This window comes from Tupaia chinensis, unplaced genomic scaffold (assembly GCF_000334495.1).
Source record: "Tupaia chinensis unplaced genomic scaffold, TupChi_1.0 Scaffold000259_1, whole genome shotgun sequence".
Lineage (NCBI taxonomy): Eukaryota > Metazoa > Chordata > Mammalia > Scandentia > Tupaiidae > Tupaia > Tupaia belangeri.
The window spans coordinates 2,114,023-2,126,063 of NW_006159739.1; the positions used below are offsets into that span (position 1 = coordinate 2,114,023).

Below are 12,041 nucleotides of genomic sequence, written 5' to 3' on the forward strand. Positions count from 1 at the left end.
TCCAATATTCCTGGTAGGTCATGTGGGAATCCAGTGCCTTAACCACTTTGCCTGCTGGCCCCATGGAGAAGGTTTTAAAAAGTTACTCAGGCTACCGGCATAGAGAATAGACTGGAGAATGGAGGCAGGAGTTAGGAAGCTGTTGTATTAGTCTAGGCAAGAAACAAGCCCTGAGCCAGGGTAAGAGCAGTGGAGACAAGGAGGAAGGGCAGGGATGTGCTGAGAGTATTATCACCAGACCGATGGGATGCAGGGCGAGGAAACGCTTAGGGTAGAGGACAATGCCCAGTTCCACTTGTAGTTAGCCTTCCAGGTTCTCTCTCCCTGCCTGAGGTTTTGTCAGGATGCTGCAACGTAACGGACAGAAAGCGATTTGGAAATGGCAAGCCTCAGCACCGCCGGTCACCATCCACATTATCATCAAAGCTCTCTGATCACCCCAGTAAGTTCAGTCTACGGAAAGAGAACGAAGCAATCATGACAGTCCCCCAAATAGTCCAGATGGAGAGCTGGGAGCCCCCAGGATACCTCTGATTCCCTGCACCTGCCAGGAGCTAGGAGCCGGGGGCGGGGCGAACATGGACTCCGCCCCCGGGGCGGGCCTGGGCGGGGGCTGGACCCAGTCTGAGCAGAGTCCTACTGGAGCCTTGAGCCTCAGCCCTAAGTCGCCGCGAGGGGACCAGACCCGCCCAGCTCCGCACCGCCCTGCACCCCAAGCCCCGCTGCACCTCCTGCCGCCCTGAGTCAGGTTCTGCCGTCCAGCAGCGATTCCGGAGCAAGTCCTTGGTCCCGTACTCCGTGTCCAAGGTAAGGGGCGCGGCCCCGGCACCTCGCTTGCGATCAGCAACCATCCCCGGTGCAGGGGACTGGGGACTGTGAGCAGGCGCTAAGGAGCTCAGAGCAGCGGAGGGGACAAGAAAAGGGGCTAGGGAAGCCGCTAGAGGGGTGCCGCGGCAGTGATGGGTACACCAGCCTCGCGAAGGGGCGTTTGCAGTGTGTCTCCCAGACCCTGGTGGCCGCTGGGAGAGCTCCAGGGACCGAGGGCAGCTGGATACGGGAGCAAGAAAGAGGGAGCCGGGGTTGAGGAAAAAGGATGAGCGGCAACTGGAGGGCATTAAGGAATTGCTGGGGTCCAGGGAGCGTTGGGGGCGGGGAGCCGTGGGCAGGGAGATGAGGGGGCAGTGGGGGAAGAGGGCATCGTGCAGCCAAGGGTGGTGGGAGGCATGCTGAAGATAGAGCGTCGAGGGCAAGAGGGGCGTGGAGGTGAAGAGCTATGGGGAAGAGGCTGGGTGTGCAGCGAGAGGAAGGGGCGCTTGGCAGCAGCGGGCTAAGGGTCAGGGGGCGGAGGATATGTGTGGGTAGCTGGGAGCGAGAAGGGTGTGGACTAGGGGGTAACGGTGAGTGGAGGGCGAGGGGTGGAGCTTGGAAGAAAGGGAAGGTGGGAGGCCTGGCTGGGTCAGCCCGGACTGCAGAGGAAGGGGGCGGGGAGCTGGTGGACGGAGGTGACAGTGGCCCTGGATGAGGGCAGGGGGCGTCGGGAGTGGGGAGAGGCTCTGGCGGCCGCAAGTACAGGAACCGTCAGAGAACTCGAGTTTAGGGTGGTGTGTGTGGGTCGTGGTGTGAGGGTGGGAGATAATGGGGGTTGGAGTACACCCCAGGCGCTAGCTGGGTCTTGACCCCCTGGGAAGGCTGTTAGGCTGACAGGGAAAAACCTGAAAAAATGTACCCAGGGACGACTCTGTTCTGGAGTACAGGCATGGAAGAGACTTTGAGGAGGACAGGGCAGCAGCCTCTGGAAGCTTATGTTGTGGAGATGGGGCAGAGAAAACAGGCTCTCCATCCCAGTTCCCCAGACTGCAGGCACAAAAGGGTGGGGAAAGTAAAAGGAGCAGACGAATGTGTGTGCACAGGTGGGTGCTCACCTGTTCTGCGCCTCTACCAGAGGAAGACAATGGAGTCATGAGTGGCACTGCCCCTCGTAGCAGGAAGCCCTAGTGTTGCTGGAGCCAGAGGAGAGGCATTTTGGGAGAGGCTGGTGGGTCAGGGACGCCTTCCTGGTCATGAAGGATTTAACTAGCAGTGGAGAAAGTATGCTCCTAGCAGAGAAAATAGTAGGGGAAAAGACAAAAATCCAAAATGACCTCAATTCCAAGAAATAAATTTCCAGTTTCTTAAGGATTATGATGTGAATGAAGGATTCAGTGACCTAAAGAGAATGTTGTCATTGTTGTTTGTGTGTCTACTTATTTCTTCCATGAGCTGGAGAGGTAACATCCTCAACAGGGCCATAATGCTACAAATCACCAGCCCACTTCAGTCAGCCCCACCATGGGCACGTACTTGCCCAGGGGACTCAGGGAGGTCTCTGGACCTGAAGAGGGAACCTTCTCAGGGGGGATGGCCTTGCAGAACATCATGCCCTACTACTGTGCACTGGCCCCTAAAGAGAATGTTTGAATAGTTTCCTCCTCTAAGCTTGGAGCTCCTTAGGGTCCTCTTCCTCTCTCAGAGTCCAATGCATGGTTGGGCACACAGCAGGTGGTTGGTGAATGTTGACTGAATAAATAATTGAGCTGTGGTAGTGTTCCTCCCTCAGTTTCTTCATCCACTTCCAGGAATTGTGAGAATCAGAGAGGACAATGTGGGTGAATGAACACAGCTTTGTGAACTGTAAAGCACTATACAAAAAAGAGAGGTCACTGATGTTATGCAGTATGCCTCATCCTTCAGCAGTCACACCCTTGGCTATCTCATTCCAGTCCAGTGAAGACAGGAAATGCACATTTATCAAGCACTGATTGTGTGCAAGATGGAATGTATTGAAAAAACCTACCAGAATGCTTTGCATTTAGTAGGTACTTGAAAAACGGTAGCTACAATATTATAATACTGTATCTGTGGTTCTAAGAGACCTGGGTAAACAGTGAAGAGGAGGCTGGTCTGGACTGGTGGTGTTGGAAAATGGCTTGTTTGTCTGCTTTGGAGAGATTTTTGCTATAGGGTGTGTGCACTTGCTGGAGGGACAGAGAGAGACAGAGAGACAGAAATTGAGAAATTACCCCCCAGTGGGGATAGTCACACTGCAATCCCTTCTCCTCCATTCTCCTCTTGGGATTTTGGCCACACACATGCCTGCTGTGAGTTTAAGCTGCTGGGTCCGGGACTTAAAACGTGGTCGACCATGTGGGTGTCCAGCCAGGTAATCATTATGCCATCTACTAGTCCCAGAGAATGGTCTTAAAGAAAGATTGAACTAGAAAAGTTAGTGGAGTATACCATTAGGGAGGAAGGGCATGTAAAAGGGCGAGGTCCACATTTGCCCAACACCCTCCTTACTCTCTTTGCTGACTGTTTCTCCCCCTACACTTACAAATGCTCTCCGTAGGCATATAGAGAATTACATTTATTAAGGACTTGACATATTCCATGTAACATGTTAAATGCATTATCCACATGACCTATAATCTTCCCAATAAGTTTGTTTTACAATGAGGGGAATTAGTGATGTGAAATTTCTGGCCAAGATACCATACCTAATAAATAATAGAGCTGGAAACTGAATGTAGTTTGATTTGGAACTCCAAACTATTTCCACTACTCAGGATTACTTGCTAGAAGAAAATATGAAGCTCAGAGGGAAAAAAAATTAAAAGGGGTTTATAAAGCACTTAACCATTTATTGGTTTTAGTTCTTACAAAATTTGCCAGAGGCATTTAGCAACTGATTTGATAGATGAGGAAACTGAAGCCCAGGGCGTGATTTGCCTAAAGTTAATAGCTACTGAGAGCGAGGGCTCAATCTGTGTTCCTAGGACTCAATTTTATGCTCTTTCCATCGACAGAGAAGTTGTTCCATTCGCTTCCTCACTACATTTATTGAGTTGATCTCTTGCTGGATTTTAGGGCTCTCTCCTCCTCTGCCCCCTCTTTCCTGGTTAATGGCGTTTCCCTAAGGTTTTCATTTCTGCCATTAGCAGACTGAAAGGGTTATTTGCTTTTCATGGCAACTCTTGGAGGAGCCATTTCTTCCTTTCCCCCAGTCTGGGACTAGGGATGAATTCCCAGATGGTCCGCAAGCTTTCATCTGTATTGCTTGTCACAGAGAAGTAAGCTACCCAGCTGTATCATTTTATGTTACCATCACAAAAAAGAGGGAAGATGTGATCAATGCTTATCTTACAAATGCAATTCTGCACACACCACTGTGCAGTGACCTGTCTGCTCGGATCCGCCTCAGGCGGCTGCCTGCTAGGATGCTTTTTGCCTCTTCAAATGTCTGTATTACCCTGACTCTCTCCTGAGCAGATCCTCTTGGGGGCTTCCATATGAATGTGCCTTCCAACTGAACCCCTCAGCCCTCTCCCTGTTCTCACACCACCTACCGGGAAAGCCATGCTACATGCACAGAAGGAGATTTCACATTACAAGTGTAGGCAGTACCAAGGGTCTTTTTTTTTTTTTTTTTTTTTTTTTTGGAGAGGTTTTTGCTATAGTGCACATGCGCTCACCAGAAAGACAGAGAGATAGAAAGTGAGAAATTACCCCCCCCCCCAGGGGGGATGGCCATGGCCACACCACAATCCCTTCTCCTCCATTCTCCTCTCAGGATCTTGGGCATGCACGCACACGTGCCTGTCGTGAGTTTAAGCCACTGGGTTCAGGACTCGAACCGCGGTCGGCTGCAAGGGAGTTCAGTGACATAGCCATTACGCTAACTGCTGGTCCCCTAAGGGTCTTTTAAATGTCATAGAAAATGCATTTTTTTTAAGCGAGATTTTTGCTATAAGGTGCATGCACTCACCAGAGAGACAGAGAGACAGAGAGACAGAAAGTGAGAGTTCATCCCCCCAGGAGGAATGGCCATGCCACATCCCTTCTCCTCCATTCTCCTCTTAGGATTTGGGGCATGCATGCACATGTACCCAGTGTGAGTTTTAAGCCACCGGGTCCAGGACTCGAATCATGGTCGACTCTGTGGGAGTCCAGAGATGTAACCATTATACTATCTGCTGGTCCCTAGGAAATACATACTATGAGAAAAAAGCAACAACTATTCATGTATTTTTTTAAAATGCAATGAAATAGTCATACTTAAATTCCATTTTCTATGAACTTTTGAAGCCCCCCACGTACAATACAATGAGATGCTCAGGGGTGTTGGAGAAGCTTCTTTACTTTCCCTGAAATTGTGGAAGTTCTTGTTTTCTTGGTGTGTTAGGTAAAGTCCTGACTTTCCAATTGATACACTGCATGTCGCTTGTTTTTGTGAAACCTCTGTGTTTTGCTTTTTAAGAGATATTTTTGTTATAGGGCATGTGCACTCTCCAGAAAGACAGAAAGCAAGAAATCACCCCTTGAGGGGATGGCCATGCCCAATCCCTTCACCTCTGTTCTTCTACTGGGATTTCAGGCACATATGCATATGTGCTTGGCATGAGTTTTAAGCGGCCGGGTCAGGGACTTGAGCCATGGTTGACTACGTGGGAGTTCAGCGATGTAATCATTATGCTATCGGCTGGGCTGGAACCTCAGTGTTTTTATCTGTAAAATGAAAACCGTGGACCAGACTAAGAATTGAAACTATTTTTTACTTTTGCCATTGCTTCCCACTCTCACAGCAGTGGCTGGCACAGCTAGTGAAGACAGGCAAATTTCCTGCAAAAAATTCCATGTAAGACCATGTTTGTTTTTCTCAACATAGTATATAGAGCACACTTAATTACATTCTCTTATTTAAAATTAACAGCGGCCTTGCAAAATAGGTATTATTATCAGATGAAGACACTGAGGCTTGGCATTTAAATGACTTGCCCAGGCACCATCAGATGGCATAATGATTATGTCACTGGACTCCCATGTGGTCAACTGTGGTTTGAGTCTTGGACCCAGTGGCTTAAAACTCATGCCAGGAGCATGGGACCAGCAGTTAGCGTAATGGCTACATCGCTGGACTCCCACGTAGTCGACTGTGGTTCACGGACCCAGTGGCTTAAACTCACGCCGGGTGCATGGGCATGCGTGCCCAAGATCCCAAGAAGAGAATGGAGGAGAAGGGATTGCGGCATGGCCATCCCCCCTGGGGGGGTGATTTCTCACTTTCTATCTCTCTGTCTCTTTCTGTCTGTCTGGCGATCACATGTGCCCTATAGCAAAAACCTCTCCCCCCCAAAAAAAAACCTCATGCCAGGAGCATGTGCGCGTATGGCCAAAAATCCTGAGAGGAGAATGGAGAAGAAAGGATTGCAGTGTGGCTATCCACCGTGGGGGGTGACTTCTAGCTTTCTGTCTCTTTGTCTCTCTGGTGAGCACATATGCTCTGTAGCAAAAAATCTCTCTGAAAAAAAAAAATGACTTGCCCAAGTTCATACATTGACTTACTGGGAAAGCTTGGACTGATTGTCAGGCTTTTCATTATAATAAAACCCCTTCTAGTAATAATTCTATCAGTTTAAAAGTGTAGGGCTGGGACGGTGAGTTAACATAATGGCTATGTCTCTGGACTCCCATGTAGTCGACTGCAGTTTGAGTCCTGGACCAGGTGGCTTAAACTCACGCCGGGCGCGTGTGCGTGCGTGCCCAAGATCCTGAGAGAAGAATGGAGGAGAAGGAATTGCGGCATGGCCATCCCCCCAGGGGGTGATTTCTCGCTTTCTATCTCTCTGTCTCTCTCTGTCTGTCTGTCTGTCTGGCGAGCGCACGCGCCCTATAGCAAAAAAAAAAAAAAAAAACCTCTCCAAAAAAAAAAAACGTGTAGTGCCAGCTGGTGGCATGGTGGTTAAGGCGGCTGGATCCCACATGGGTGACTGCATGGTTACAGTCCTAGATCTGGTGGCTTGAAAAACATGCTGGGTGCATGTCCATGTGTGCCCCAAATCCTGAAAGGATTTTCTCTCTCCTACCCCTTTCTTGTTCTCTCTGTGATGAGCTCCTGTACGCTATGACAAAATACACACACACACAAAGCACAGTATGTTATAATATGTACACATAAACTGAAAGTATAAATAGAATGCTATGTTTATATAAGCAGAGGCTATCCCGAAGGATACATAAATTTGTAACATGTTTGTCTCTGGGGAGGGGAAATGAAGATTGGAAATTAGGGATGGAAGCAAGACTTACTTAAGCCTTAAATCTTCAAGGTGAATATACTGTGGCCACCAAGTGGTGTGGTGGTGAAGGTGTTGGATTCTCACTTAACTGACTGTGGTTCGAGTCCTGGACCCAGTGGCTTGAAACTCACGCGAGGCATGTGTGTGTGTGTGTGTGTGTGTGTGTGTGTGTGTGCCCCAAATCCCGAAAGGAGAATGGAGAAGGGATTGCAGCATAGCTATCTCCTCTGGGGGGTGATTTCTCTCTTTCTATCTCTCTGTCTTTCTCTGTCTCTCCAGTGAGAGCATAAGGCATATACCAAAAATATCTAAAAAAAAAAAAGCTATTACTTACTTTTTAATGCTAAAAATTAAAGTATGTTTAATGTTTTCCTTTCCTTTTTTTTTTTTTTTTTTAAAGTTTGCTCTATGGCATGTACACTTACTGGAGAGAGACAGAGAGACAGGGAAAATGAGAAATCACCTGCTAGGGGGAATGACCATGGGGCAATCCCTTCTCCATTCTCCTCTTGAGAATTTAGGCACATATGAATATGTGCCTGATGTGATTTTCAAGCTGCTGGGTCCAGGACTTAAACATCACAATAGGCCATGCGGGATCCAACAGGCTTAACCTCCATGCCACCTGCTAGTTCTGTATGTTTAACCTTTTAAATTAAGAAATAAGATATAATTTCATAATAGATGGCTCTCTTGCATTAAAAAATCAAAAGAAATACACTAAAATGTTAATAGTAGTAGTTTCTGTGTGGGCGAAATGTCAGGTAATTTTAAATTTTCTTTTTTACTTGTATATAATTTTAAAATTTGTAGTTATGAGTATATACTTTCACGGTAGAAATTTTCTCTTATAAACAAAGAAAAATGACTAGCAGCAGAGGGAGGATGGTGTGAGGTCATTGTAGTTGCTTGTTTTAGGTAGAAAAAGCCTAATTCCTTTGAATCACCAGTTCTTACAATAGGCTTTGAATCTCATACCATGAAAAAGTGAGAAGTGAAGGTGTGAGTCAGTTTAAGCAGGCAATACTCTCTCCTCCTACCTCACGCTTCCTCCCTGTAAATACTATGCCTCCGTCTCCAGCTGTTCTGAGCACGTCTGCATAGAAAGCCTTGTCTTGGGGTAGATTTATATGAAGATGGTGCTGAGGGTCTTAGAGAAGGATTTGAAGGCAGGGTACAAAGAGAAAGAACAGTGACCACAGGAGTCTAGCAGTGATTTAAAGATTTTGTTTTTTTCCTTTATGAGGGAGAGAAGGAAAGAGAGAGAGTTAAAGACAGACATTAAAAAAAATTTTTTTAAAGAATTACTTATTAGGCCAGCAGGTGGTGTGGTAGTTAAGGGTGCGGAACTCTCACATGGCAGACTGTGGTTCAAGTCCTGGACCTGGCATCACTTTCTCTCTCTCTCTCTCTCTCTGGTCAAATTAAAATAAATAAATAAATAAATATTTATTTTAATTTTGAAAAATAATTACTTATTTAAATTTATTTATTATTTATAGTATTTTAATTTGTGGCAGGGCATATGTGCTCATCAGAGAGAGCCGTCTAACTACCATGCCAAATGCTGGCCCGAGACAGACATTCTATCTATCTATCTATCTATCTATCTATCTATCTATCTATCTATCTATCTATCTGTCTGTCTGTCTATCTATTTATTTTTGCCAGGGAGTGTGTACACTATTTAGAGAGAGACAGAGAATGGGGAGAGCTCCCCCAGTGTAATATGGTCATACTGGAACCACTTCTCTTTCATTTGTCCATCTTGTTGGGGTTTGGGGCATGCACACATATGCACCTGGTGTGTTGTCAAGCTGCTAGGGCCATGATTTAAACCATGGTCAGTCATGTGGAATCTGACCACGGGGCTACAGGGCTGGCCTCAGAGATAGATAGTCCTGACAGTGCTTTGCTGTGATCCTCCTGCTCCAGCCTCCCAACTAGGTATGCACAACAGTATTCAGCGTGTTCAGATTGGCTGGCAAACTGAACCCAAGTCTTCTATGTGGCTTCCAGCCTCCCAAGCAGTGGTGCTACCATGTGGCACTCCAACTGGGCCTAAAGAAAGTTTTATTAGAGGGGTGCTAATAATGCTACATATTCGACCTTTCTTTAAGGGAGCTTTTTTTCTCTTTTTTAAATTTGTTAGCAGGCACAAGTACTTGCTGGAGAGAAATAGAGAAAGGGAAAGTGAGAAAGCAACCCCTGCTCCTATGGGGCATGGTCACTCCACATTCGCTTCTCCTCCATTTCTCCCTCCTTTCAGGATTTTGGGCATACACACACATGTGCCCAGTGTGTTTCTCAAACCACTGAGTCTGAGACTCAAACTGTGCAACTGGCCATGTAGGATCCAGCCTCTGCCACCAGGGCATGGGTGGCTAGAGAGCTTTAAATCTTCTACATTTGTTAGCCTTTTGTCTTTAGAGCTCACCAGGGAGGCCCATAGAGTCAAATCTACCAGTCTCACTCTCTTCCTTTGAGAAAAAAAGCAGGAATTCCTAAAGAGAGTGACAACCTGGACATTATCTCACATTGGAACTGTCTTCCCACCATCCTCTGACCACTCACCCAGTCTACCCGAGAACCCACACTGAGCACAAGGAGAGATTTCAGGTGGAGAAGCAGGGTACCTGAAGCTTCCAGGATATAGAAGAAGCAATTCTATACTCAAATAAGACCATATGACCAAGTACCAGTGGTTCAGACTCAAAGTGTTCTAGGAAGGGAGAGGATGATGGCTGGTCTGGTAGGTCTGGGGTCTCAAGGAAAGACTAACACATGAGAAATAATTTATTTATATTTGCCAGAAGGTGTGTGCACTCACCAAAGAGAGACAGAGAGATATATATAGAGAGAAAGTGAGAAATCATCCCCCAGTAGGGGATGGCAGTACTGCAATCCCCTCTGCTCTGTTCCCCTCTCAGGAGTCTGGGCTGGCACACACACAAGCTCAGCATGATTTTCAAACCGCCAGGTCTGGGACTCAAACTGCTCAGTCAGCCAAGTGGGATCCAGCTGCCTTAACCTCCATGCAGTCTGCTGGCCCAATTAATAAATTTTTATTTGCTGGATAAATGAATAAGTGAATGAACAAATAAAGGACCTAGGTGTCAAAAGTTTTAAATAATAGGGACTTACATTCACACCTATGTGGAATTGACCAACCTCATTATAAACGTCTTAATCACTGTTACCTCATTTGAGTCTCATAATAGCCCTGTGAGAAAAGTAGGACAGAAATTGTTCTCCCCATTCCCCCAGATGAGGAGATGGGGCCCTAGAGTGATGGATTGACTTTTATTAATTCAGCTTACATTTACTGAATGCTATTCTGCACTAGAATTTGTGCTAAAAGCCAGGCATGCAGAAATAAAGTACATTAAGTCCCAGATGCTCAGTCTAAAAGAGAAGCTGAAGTAGTAAACAGTTCGGAAATGACCCAAGTGCTGAGGGAGTGTTCAAAAGCACAGATGCCTGAGTGTGCTCCTCTGCTATATGCAGGGAAAGTGACCCTTGACATGGACTGACAAGCATGAATATGAATTTGTAGGAAGAAAAGAGAACTCTAGGCAGAAGAAATACATGCGTAAAGGGGCAAAGACAAGACATAAGGTGGCATGTTTGGAGTGAAGTGGGTGATTTGATATGATAGCATAGGTTGGTGAGAAGGGATGGAGCAGATAAACCTTACAGACTCGTTGTTTGATTAGTTGAACAGTTTGAACTTGATCTTTAGAGTCATAGGGAGCTATAACACTTTTTTAAAAAAGTTTATTTATTTATTCATTTATTTATTTAGAGAGATTTTTGCTGTAGGGCACATGTACTCACCAGACAGACAAAAAGAGACAGAAAGAAAGAAATCGCCCCCAGGGGAATGGCCACACCACAATCCCTCCTTCTCCATTCTCCTCTCAGGATCTTGGTACCCGCACACATACACCCAGTGTGAGTTTCAAGCCTCCAGGTCTGGGATTCAAACCATTGTTGACCATGTTGGAGTCCAGCAATCTAACTGTTATACCATCTGCTGGTCCCAAGCCATAAAATATTTAAAGCAGTGGAATCATAACCTTGTACTGAGCTCTTCTTGGGATGTTCATGTGTTTGCTATAGTTGGCTTTTTTTTTTTTTTTCCTTTTTCTAATTTTGCTGCACAGCAGAGGAGGAGGGAGTGGCGGGGAAAAAGTGATAAAGCACCTTCCATGCCATAATTCCTTCTCCATTTCTCTCTCTGGGAATTTGGGCATGCACGCACAGTTGCCAGGTGTGTCTCCCATGTCTCTAGGTCCAGGACTTGAACCATACAATTGGCCATGTGAGATCCAGCATCAACCACCATGCCACCTGCTGGCCTGGCTTTTTTTTCTTTTTTTTTTTAAATTTTATTTACTTATTGTTGTTTTGCAATTTGACTGGAGAGAGACAGAGAGAAAGAAAGGGAGAATGAGAAAGCAAGCTGCTAGGTCCAGGACCCAAACCTGGGTTGGCCATGTAGAAGTCCAACACCTTAACCACCACTCCACCTGCTGCCCCCTCTTTTTTAAAATATTTTTTAAAAGTTTATCTTATTCATGATAGAGAACATGCATGAGAGAGACAGACAGACAGACAGAGAAGCACCCCTGACAAGGTCTTGTCACTCCATGCTCCCCTCTCTCCATCCCTCCATCTCCTCTGAATCCTGGGTATATAAATGTGTACCTGCCTGTCTTCAAGCCCACCCAAAGATATAAACCTCTGATCAGCTTTGTAGTCCCCAGCACTGCAGTTCAGTTTGCTACGGACTGTGCCACCAGGCTAGGCCATTATTGTATTATATTTTAGTTTTTTAAGCTTAGCTCAGGAGCTGCCTCCTGCACGAGACTCAGATTACAGTGGCTCCAGGTCAGGTTAGGTGCTTCCTGTCCACTTCCTCAGCCA

At 46.3% G+C, this 12,041-nt stretch overlaps 1 protein-coding gene across 1 annotated transcript in view; it reads left to right on the forward strand.

Annotated features, from left to right (window-relative positions):
* The first annotated feature begins 654 nt into the window (after positions 1–654).
* Positions 655–12,041, forward strand: part of RAB3B (RAB3B, member RAS oncogene family) — a 75,847-nt gene continuing 64,460 nt past the window's right edge. The window contains exon 1 of the mRNA XM_006149407.2: positions 655–807. The gene's annotated coding sequence lies outside the window, so the exon portion shown is untranslated. The remainder of the gene's footprint in view (positions 808–12,041) is intronic.